The sequence below is a fragment of the Silurus meridionalis genome, chromosome 7 (genome assembly GCF_014805685.1).
Source record: "Silurus meridionalis isolate SWU-2019-XX chromosome 7, ASM1480568v1, whole genome shotgun sequence".
NCBI lineage: Eukaryota > Metazoa > Chordata > Actinopteri > Siluriformes > Siluridae > Silurus > Silurus meridionalis.
The window spans coordinates 2,409,938-2,421,367 of NC_060890.1; positions in this window are offsets into that span (position 1 = coordinate 2,409,938).

The following is an 11,430-nucleotide window of genomic DNA, read 5'->3' on the forward strand; positions in this document are numbered from 1 at the left end:
CCAAATGGTTTATCACCACTGCAGTGAGAACTCTGAAGGAGTGAGAATTCTAAAGAGCAGGGAAGATTACAACACTTGGTTAATTAAAAATCAGGAGGTGAAACTCATCCGTGAAGCTCATCTCTCTGTTCTTTCCAAATAGATTCCAAATTAAACTTATTTCGTATTTAAACTTATAGTACTTCATTTATAACGTTACATTTTACTCCCTACATATAAATAAATCGTTTTATAGCGTTCACAAATATGTTAAAAACTGTTCAACATGAGTCAAAAACTTGTGCACACTTTTTTCAATCGATGCATTAACTTTTGTGCCGATGCACAGATGCGAATCTGTGAATCTTACCATGCCTTCAGGGAATGTTGGAGAACACCGTTGACTTGGATGCAAATACGGGTGAGTCAAAAGAACTCTCAGTCGAGTTAAACATGCTCCTGAGGTTCCAGTGACCACTGTTCCTGCCCCTCTTCCCTCCGCGGATTTTCCCACTTTGTCCAGGTCTGCCTCTGGATAGTGTCATTTTTGTTTGGAGGCCACGCTGTGCAGCTGGGGACAGTTTCTTATCAACGCCTTTTGTGGTTCCATGAAATTCCGGAGTAAGAACAGGAGCTTTGAGAATGGATTTGGACTGTAGTTAATGTCAACAGTCTGTTACATTGACTCAGGACTACAGTTTGCTTCTAATCATCATGACTGTACCCCACAACATTGTTTATCTGTAATAAATGGACATTTGGTGCAACCCACACTGTTAGAAATTGCTGTTAATTTACGCCAGAATTTTAACAGTATAATAATGTTATGTTCAAAAGCAGTACATTAATGTTTTATTGTTGTTGTAAAATGATGTAGACACAATATAACAGCATTTTACTGTATTTATTACTCAGAGGAAAAAAAAAACATTACTATACAGTATTTTTGTAAACTGCAGTGCGCACGTGGGGACTTTTATCTCTTCATAACATTAACAGGTGAGTTCCCTTTTGTTTGCGCGACAAAATTCATTACATTTGCTATGGCAGCTAACATGTGTGGTGAATATTGGAAGTTAATCGATCTTCTATTTGCTCATTTTCAGTGATTAAAACGCAGCTGGATTTCAGACTCGGGTTGCATTATTCTCAATTACCGGGTGAGTTTCATTCAGAAAAATATGTGATAATCCTTCTGTAAAGTTAATTTTTCAAACTCCATTGCACTGAATCACATTGTCTTTGTATCACACTAAAATGACTGGTGTTTTCCGCTGCTTTTCTGAAATTCGTGAAGCCTCCAGCGTTAGAAAAAAACCCTTATATATCGGTGTTATTGTGTTTTACTTTTTTGCTCAAAAGATCTGCGTGCTGTAGCTTGTTTTCTTTCCGGAATGAAAACTGTTCTTTATACAAGAATATACTTTGCTATATGTTCTCTGTGAGTAATCATTTCCCCTCCACTAGTTCTAAACACACACATTTGTTTTTCAGGCGGTTATTCAGGATAAATCCGGAAAAGAACACTGTAGGAGTATCAAAGCGGACGTGTCTCCCGTCTACTTAAAAAATTCATAGATTTTAAGTGAGACTTTATAAAAGTAATACACACCACAGGCACACAAACATCGCATACACACACACACATGCATATTCACTCAAAAATACTGTATATACTTGGGTGTTTTCTGTCATTCACTATGTCTTTCTTACCAATGTAAATGTTTTTTTACATTTAGATGTATTTCCATGCATGTAATAAGCTTTGGGCTTTTGGTTGACCATTGTTTTTATTTTATACAAATGTTCTGTAAATAAGAATCTGTGTTATTTTCTTTAATGTTATTTAGGATTTATTCTAAGACAGTTTAATAAAGAAGAGATGTTTTGAATCAACTCTGTAAAGCTGATTTACTTCTGTTAAAGAGTACATTTATACATGGTAATAATGTGGTGTTTTGTAGTTAAACTGGGGCAATTTCTTAAATCACAAGGTTTAAAAAACTGCTAATTATATTTTCTGAAATATACTTTAACGTATAAACAGTGTTATGTTGTATTTGCAAAAACAGTAGCCAACTGTAAATTTCACCAACACTAAGACACTGTTAATTTTACAGTAAGTTGCTGGCAACCATGCTGCCAGTTCTTTACTGTTTTTTGATAAACAGAAAACAACTGTAATTTTAACCTACACTAAGACACTGGTAATTTTACAGTAAGTTGCTGGCAACCGTGCTGCCAGTTCTTTACTGTTTTTTAACGGAAAATTTTTAACAGTGCAGATGAGGACAGGTTCCCCCTTTTGAGTTTGGTTCCTCTAAAGGTTTCTTCCTTATGCCGTCTCGGGGAGTTTTTCCTTCACCACAGTCGCCACTGGCTTGTTCATCAGGGACAAACTTACACTTATAAAGAACATATTAATTTTTTTATCACCACATTATCTGTGTAAAGCTGCTTTGAGACAATGTTCATTGTTAAAAGCGCAATACAAATAAAAATGAATTTAATTGAAAGTGAAATAGGTTCAATTTGGATGAATTGTATTTGAGAAATGTTGGCTTATTTAAAATAAAATACAAAGACAATTACTTCTCCCAGCGGAACAGGGGCAACATATTTATAAATGGGACAGATTTATACTGATAGTACACTACATTTACTTTTGTAGATTTTCTTTTTAAACATTTGAGACACCAAATTGATGCTTTTTTTCTGTTTTGTTTATGGATTAATCGAAGAAAAGCATTGTCCCCATTGCAATTACTAAGGCATTCAAAGAAGTTTCATCTTCGATGCTGCCGCTGTGGAGAAACTAAATTTAATTAGTATAACCACACCTGAAGATTTTCAATATGTTCAGGATGCAGATCTACCAGTATTACAGCATATTCAGGCCAGAAAACTTGTATCTGTCCTGAGCTGGATTAGTGAGTAAATTTTATCTTATGATTACAGAATGTTTAAAAAATATAAATGTGTTTATAAATAATATGGTTTCAAAAGTGATCAAATAAATGTAATTTTTCTTGTCTTGGTAAAGACATGGTGGTAGGCAAGTTACCAGCATCATTGTATGTGGTAAGTTCGAATGAGTAACAAGTTTAAATGTCAACACACTGGTATTGTCAGGGTGCGAGCGAAAACAGAAGGCGGAAGCCGGAGTACAGCTCGCTCGAGTTTTAATACAAGCGTGAGGGAGAGAGAGACACACGAGCACACACAGACGCGCACACGTGCGCACACACACATACAAGCACAAGCACACGGCAGTCCTTATGTTGAAAGAGTCCGAGGTGCGCTAGCTGACCCGAGATGCGCGGGGAGGTGAAGCACGGCCGGTACGGGATTGTGGAGTCCGGACAGAACGGAACGGAAGACATAGACATAAGCACAAAACAAACAACCCATACAACCAGTACGTAGCGTCCAACACATACAATAACGAACGGGGATAGGGAGTGAAAGAGGAGCTTATATAGAAGTGGGGTGGAGTGATGATGAACCCCAGGTGAGCGTGATGAAACCTTGGCCTTCAGAGAGAGTGGAGGCATGAGTGATGATGAGCTCCAGGTGTGCCTCGTTAAACCTGGAGCTCTATGGAGAGTGGAGGCATAGAGAGCCACCAAAGGGGGCGTGGCAGGTGGATCCCTGACAGGTATTGAAGTTCCGAAATGTATTATAACCAAAGCTATTTCATTATTTGTTTTGTCTGTAGCCTCTTCCTGCTATCACATTAAACCAATTTATGCTGAGCATCAACCAAAAGATCACATTCATCTCAGCCTTATGTTTTACAGCTACTACAATTTTAACATTCATTATCCTTTGATACTGAGCATTAAACCATTTCTTTGACATAAATTGAATTGTGTTAAAACCTTACAGTAAGGTCTCATTTGTTATTATTATTGTATTGATCTTTGTGAGCAACTGAGTCAGTCAGTAAATTCTTTCTATTAGGTGATTTTTTTTGGATAAATTCAGAAAAGGGAAAAAACAAGAAACAATTCACAGTGAACCCCTATGTCATAGCAGACCATGTAGATCGTGAACGGAGAGTAAATTGAGGCCGGACAAAAAAACATTTCATTGGCACGAATGATGCTGTACAAATTTGTGCTATTTGGATTTACTTCCTCTTGTAGTTCTTCTGTGGCTTATTTTACTTTTATAGAGTTTACAAACTGTCTCTACAAAATCTTTTTTTCTTGTATTTTTCCACCTAACATTCTATTCGTACCAAGGAATTGTATGATTTACTCTGCCACAGAGCATCCAGAATGCACATGATGTTCTTATTTAAAAAAAAAAAAAAAACCACTTTCTTTCGGCTTCTCCCACATAGGGGGCCACAACTGTCCGAATCTCTTGTGCACACCGCCCTTCCGGTTTCGCGGCTGGTTTGTGATTCTGCTCTGCCATTCTTTGTTCTTTTTGCTCTTTTATGGATTTTTTGGACAGTTTTTTTGGATTTGTTTTTGTCTTCCCTGCATCGCCCTGTTTGCCTGTGTTTTCGACCCTGGACTGTTTTTGGACTTGGTTTTTGCCTTTGCCCTCTGCTATACTTTATTAAATAGTTTTTTCATAACGTTGTGTGCATCCTGCATTTGGGTCCTCCCATCCAGTCACTCTGCACCTACCCCTGCACCCGTGCTCCCTGACAGAATAATCTGGCCAAAGATGGACCCAGCGGATGTCTTGAAGCATTGGGCTAGTTCCACTGTGGACCAACAATTCAGGGACCCTACCAAGACGATGGACATTCTAAAACTCAGCCCTCAGCAGAGAGATGGGTATTTGCGGGTGCGTCACGAACAATCAGTGGCAAACCAATTAATATTAAATAACCTCCTGAAATGGCTGTCTCTCCGGCCCCCGAGCTCTGCAGGGAGGGCTGCCCAACCTCAGCCTTCTTGCCTGACTGTAAACGTCTCCCAGCTCTTCTGCCCTGCCGAGCATGCCCCCAAGCCACTCCAGAGTCCCGCCGAGGTCGCCGCCCCGCTCCAGAGTCCGCTGAGGTCGCAATCCTGGCTGATGACGTTGCTCCACTCCCAGGTTTTTCTGACGACATTGTTCACACCTCCACACAGGGCGTCGCTCCACCTTAGACCTCCGCAGAGGGCGTCGCTCCGCCTCAGACCGCCGCAGAGGGCATCACTCCGCCTCAGACCTTCGCAGAGGGCGTCGCTCCGCCTCATCACATTGGCCGGAAAGTGCTTGGGGCAGCCACCTGAAAGCTCGCTCAACGCTTCGTTCAGCCTTTCCTGACCTTTAATGCATTGTACCCCGTAGCAGTTCGCCTCAAGCCCCGCTGTGTCAGCCGTTGGCACTTCACTTGCCCCGTGCCACAGGATTATTGTGCCTTTCCAGCATTTCCCTCCTCCAGACCCCCTCCACCCACCCTGGGCGGATTGCAAGGCCTTGCCTTTTTTGTCTGCTGCCTTTTACTTCCGCAGCGTTGGTCGGAGCGAGGCCGTCTGGAGACGGTCGTGGGGGGGGGCTGGATGGGTACTGTCAGGATCTCCCGGGCACACTGCGCGCACTTCCGGTTTCGCGGCATGCACTTCCGGTTTCGCGGCGCACACTTCCGATTCCGCAGTGAGCACTTCCGGGTCGGCGGCCATCTTGCCGTTTTTCCCGCGCCTCCTGGTATATAAGGAGAATCGAGAGTTTAGCTCCTGGCCAGATTGTCTTACCGGTTTCCTAGCCCTGAGATTCTTCTTGCCACCCTGCCTGTTCATGTTCCTGATCTCTGTAAGCTGTTCTGCACTGCCTCTGCCCTGGTTTGAACTCTGGACTTTTATTGGTTTCTGATTCTGCTCTGCCCTTCTTTGTTCTGTTTGCCTGTTTATGGATTTTTTTGGACTGTTTTTTTTTGGATTTGTTTTTGTCTTCACTGCATCGCCCTGTTTGCCTGTGTTTTCGACCCTGGACTGTTTTTGGACTTTGTTTTTGCCTTTTCCCTCTGCTATACTTTATTAAGTTTTTTTCATAACCTTGTGTGCATCCTGCATTTGGGCCCTCCCATCCAGTCACTCTGCACCTACCCCTGCACCCGTGCTCCCTGACAACAACAGATCATCCGTATTTATGATCCGCATGTTCGATTTGGCACGTTTTTACGCTGGATGCCCTTCCTAACGTAACCCACCTCTAATGCAGGTAAATTGACATCTACAAGAGTGGGTAAATCATCAGCATTGTTTTAATAAAATGTACACATCTGATGAAGTCATATGGTTAATTCGAATTGTAGGCTGATTTATCTAAAGTTGTAATCTAGCATACCAGTGTAAATGTATTCATTGATAGAGATTCAAAGCACTTTTGTACGTCATTCTGGACACGGGCTTCTGCTGAATACTGCAAATCTAATGTAATTTGAAATGTTTTTTTTTTTTTTGTAGTTAAAAGCTTTATGGTTATGGTTTCCAAACATTTGTTCCATAATTAATCCATTAAAAGTTTGCAATTATTCAAAATGTTAGGTTTGCAATATTCAGCCAACATGGAGAACATTCTTTACTGCTGTTTTTGAATTTGAATTCAAAAGAATTTGGTTGTCCAATGTATGTATTTAGTAGAAGCCCGTGTCCAGAGCGACATACAGAAGTGCTTTGAACCTACAACCTAAAGAAATTTTTTTTTAGTAGATTTTTTTCCAACCACAGCTGCTGTTTTTTTTTATCCTAAATTTTACGGTTTTCTTCTAAGTTTACTGCAATCCAAAGTTAAACCATATTTTTTACAGTAGATTTCTGCCAACCAAAGCTGCCAGATGTTTTACCATAAATTTTAAGGATTTTTTTTCTCACATCTTTTAAATATCTAACATTAAAAAAAGATGGAAATAAATCTTCAAAACTTGAGCAAGGTCAGCCTCTGGTGTTCTTATAGGGAATTTCTTAACAATGTTACCTAGTCATTAAAAAAAATGCGAACTCACCTCACTGCCCCCTCTGGTTTTCCCTAACTGATTTTCCCCTCTGGGGCTGGATGCCATAGTACATGCATGGACGAGGCCGCGGCTCTACGCCTTTCCCCCTGTCGTGATGCTCCCTGGAGTTTTGGAGAGATTTTGACGGAGCGTATTCTGTCTTCTCCTGGTGGCCCTGTTGTGGCTGGACAGACCATAGTTTACCGACCTGGTAGCCATTCTTGAACACCCTCCCTGTGAGATTCCGCTCAGGAATGATTTATCTCAGGCAGGGGGTACAATAATACACCCCCACCAAGAGCTTTGGAGGCTGTGACTGTGGCCCCTGAGAGGGCACAGCTCCTAGCTACTAGTCTCTCCACTAAGGTGGTGGAGACCATTCTTCAATCCAGAGCTCCCCCTATGAACACATCATATGCCGGAAGGTGACGCCTGTTCACTGCATAGTGTGAACAACACCTCCTAGATCCAGTTAACTTCCCAGTCAGTTCAGTGCTGGAATTCCTTCAAGAACAGTTTGCCAAAGGGTTGGCTCCTTCCACCCTGAAGGTTTATGTGTTTGCCATTGCGGCCCGTCATGCCCCTGCCCAGTCACTATGTTAGAACCCATTGGTGACATGCTTTCTCCAAAACACCCATAAGCTGAGGCCTCTGGTACAATCTAGAGTCCTGCATGGGACTTGGCCTCACTTTGAGCCTCTGACCGAGGTGCCTTTTGAGGTTCCTTACAGTTAAGACTGTGTTCCTCTTAGCCATATCCTCTCTCAAACGAGTAGGGGATCTTTAGGCCCTCTCTGTGGCCCCTTCTTTTCTGGAATTTACTCCAGGCTTGGCCAGTGCCTTCCTCTACCTTGGATCAGGGTATGTTCCTAAAGTACCCTTGGTCATCCCACAACCTGTTATGTTCCAAGCATTCTTTCCTCCAACCTTTCAAGCCCCAGACCAGGAAAAGCTTAACCGACTGTGTCCAGTGTGAGCACTGGGCATATATGTCCACAGAACTATGGAGGAAGTCGGAGCAGATGGATTGTAGATGAAATTTTTCCTCTTATAAGTCCTCTGGTGTCCCCTCTCTGTTCAGGGTCAGAGCACACTCCACTCGAAGTGTGACTGCCTCTAAGGCCTTGTACTCTAAAGTTTCCCTTCAGGACAGTTGTAATGCTGCGAGCTGGTCCACCCTGCTGACCTTTATCAGGTTCTATAGCTTTGACCTCAGTGCCAGGACCCTCAGGACCCTTGCCCTAGCTGTGCCTGTCCACACTAGGCAGGATTCGGTCAGACTGGCTTGATTGGACTCTCATTCCAAAAGCATTTCTGACACAGCTTGAGTTCCTGAAGGGGAACGTCTCTAGGTTACGTATGTAACCATGGTTCCCAGAGGGAACGAGACGCTGTATCTCTATGCCACACTGCCTGCATCCCTGAAGCACTTCCTTTCCTTTTCAGAAGCTGGCGCTGGTTTCTCTCCATGTGCTTGTAAGTGTCCTGGTTGTAACATCACTCTGCCAGTAACACTGTGCTTTCCATTGGACTGATTATACACTTGATTGTATGGAGCATGGACAACGTGGAGGTGTTCTCAAAGTGTTTATGATGCAGCATTTCAGTCCCTTGGGGAACAATGGTGGCATACATAACCTGGAGACGTTTTTGTGCATTTAAAGTTCCCCCTGTATGTCAGTTTGTGGCTCCAGCCTTGTCTTCCTTTTTCCTGTCTAAGTTTTTGCCTAGCCTTTTCATTTTCTAGTTTTTGGTGAGAAGTTGTTTCTCTTTTCAACTGTGTACCTTTTCATTTCTGAACTTTGTACTGCTTTTGTTATTGTCTTTTGTACTTTAAAATATTTTTTTAATGGGAATTTTAAGACAGATGTGTTTAACAGCTTAATGGCAGACTTCCGAAAAATGTGGTTAATCAAAGGACAGTAAAACCTTTTAACGATAAACTCAGTGTACTTGCAATACAAACCAAAAAGTTCCAGATTAACCATGTGGCCAAACTCATAGTTCCTATCTAAGGAACCAACAACTAACTTTCGTTGCATGAGAAGGCCTTTTAAATTCTCAAAAGGTTCTCAAAAGGTATTAAATTGGGGTAGGGATCAAGGCTCTGTGCAGGCCACTAGAGTTCATTGTAACCAAACCATGCCTTTATAGCACTTTATAGACTTTGTACACAGTCATAATTTAATTGGAAAAAGCATTTTGTTCCTCCACCAAAACATAGTCATCAAATCAGATCATAGAAAAGCATGATCCATCACTTATCATTCCAAAGTCACCACTTTTTAGCATGTTTTGCACCACTCCAACCAATATGTTTGTGTAGTGATTTTGTTCTTGTTCCTGTAATCATGCTTCTAAAGGCAGTTTGATAAGTAACAGAATGCAGAGAGATTGCAGATGCAAGTGCAGATCATTTTAATATTTGTAAAAATTAATAAATAAATAAATTATTTAAAAAAACATACAAAACAAGTAAAACAACACAAAAAACAGAACACAAATTTGCAAGAAACCAATAAACTGACCTTAAGCAAAGCCATGATCATCATGGAAGTACATGACAACAATGCAGTACACAGTATCCAGAGCTTAAAAAGTGCCACCAATGAGGTGAAATAGAAAACAGGTGTGGGTGTAACAGGTATAACATGTGACTTGTTTGACATGGAGTTGCAGTGTCTGATGGGAAATGTAGTCCAGGGCCTTAATCCTGACAAAATCTAAATGGGGTTAAAATTAAGTTGTAATGTTTCCACTATTTCACAGTATTGTTTGGTATTGAGCTATACATGTTAATTCTGCATGCACGTAAATCTCTAAACACCTTAATTTAATATCTAAACACCTCAATTGTGTGTAGCTTGTTGTTTCACAAATAAATTAATCAGTTATTCTACCTTTTATGAACATAAGTAAACATATACACAAACTCTACACAAAAATAAAGGGTTTTTGCTAAATATTAAACACTTTAAACTAGAAACAAAATATAACGACTTTCCAAAGACAAAAAGGCAGGATAAATTTTATTTATGCACCACCAAAACAACTGAAACAAAACTAATTTTAAATTAATACAGTAATTCCCCACTTTACCGCGGTCCGAATATCGTGCCCCCGGTTTATCGTGGAATTGCATTTGTCACATAATTTATTTGTTTGGCTGATTTTCCCAGTCTCTCATGGAGTGCACAGTAGACCAAAAAACTTTCAGGAAATTGTTTTTATTGAGTTTTATGTTAAAATAGTGAATTATTAACTATAAAATGAAGTAAAATGTTAATACAGTACAGTACTGTATACATAAAATAGCATTGTTGGGGTGGCGTCCGTTTATCACCGTTTTTCGGTTTTAACGCAGACGGTTTTGGAACGTTTGGGGGATAACTGAAATCAAAATACAAAACCAAACAAAAGTTAACACTGATAGTATTTTTAAAACTGTGATGTGTACAAGATGTCCACTATTGTAAAAAAAAAAAAAAAAAAAAAAAACCAGCTAGTGCTTATTGGAGGCAAAGAACTGGAGGATAATGATTGTAGATTGTTTTGATGAACTGGGATATTTGAATGCTATAACACCCAATTTCACATGTTTATTCATGTTTTGTCCTGACCTCCTACCTCTGGAAGAAACCTTGAGAGGAACCAGACTCAAGAGGAAACCCCATCCTCATCGGGGTTGCACCGAATGTCGATTAATTACAGATTAACGATGTTGTGGGGTACAGTGATGGTGATCAGAAGCAAACTGTAGTTCTGAATCAGTGTAGCAGACTGTCCAGTCCAAATCCATCCTCAAAGCTCCCGTTCTTACTCCAGGATTTCATGGAAACACCCAATTATGAATGGATATTCGGTGTCACCCAGATGTGGATGGGGTTCCTTTTGATTCTTGTATTTCTTATTGTTTCTTCCTTGCCACTGTCACCTCTGGCTCAGTCATTGGAGATAAACTTATAGGGACTAATTTCTAAAGCTGAAATTAAAATTTATAATCGATTTATTTCTGTAAAGCTGCTTTGGGACAATGTCCATTGTTAAAAATGCTATAGGGGGGGGGTCACGTGACGCATCTAATGGAGTAGCCGTGTTGACGACAAGCTCCGGCAAAGCCTTCAAAAGTCTCCCTCTCTAGACTCAATATTATCTCTGAAAGTGCAAAACTCTAATGTATAAGTTATAAGGTATGTCAAAGAAACAACTTAATTCCAGTCACAAACTTCGTAGCAGAAAATTATCGAGTATCAGCACTCGCTCCTCTCCCAAGATGGCTGATGAGCTAATGAATCCGAGTGATATGGATGTGTTGGTGAAGAAAATAACAACAGAAGTCTTGGCGGGTATCGATAAGGCTTTGGAAAACAAAATTGATCCGGTGTTAGAGAAACTGTCGGCAGTAGCGACATTTGTCGAGCAGGTGGAAAACCGGGTCACTGAAGCTGAAACACGTATATCGGCGGTGGAAGACACGGTCTCAAGAGACAACGCTGATTTGAACCAAATAA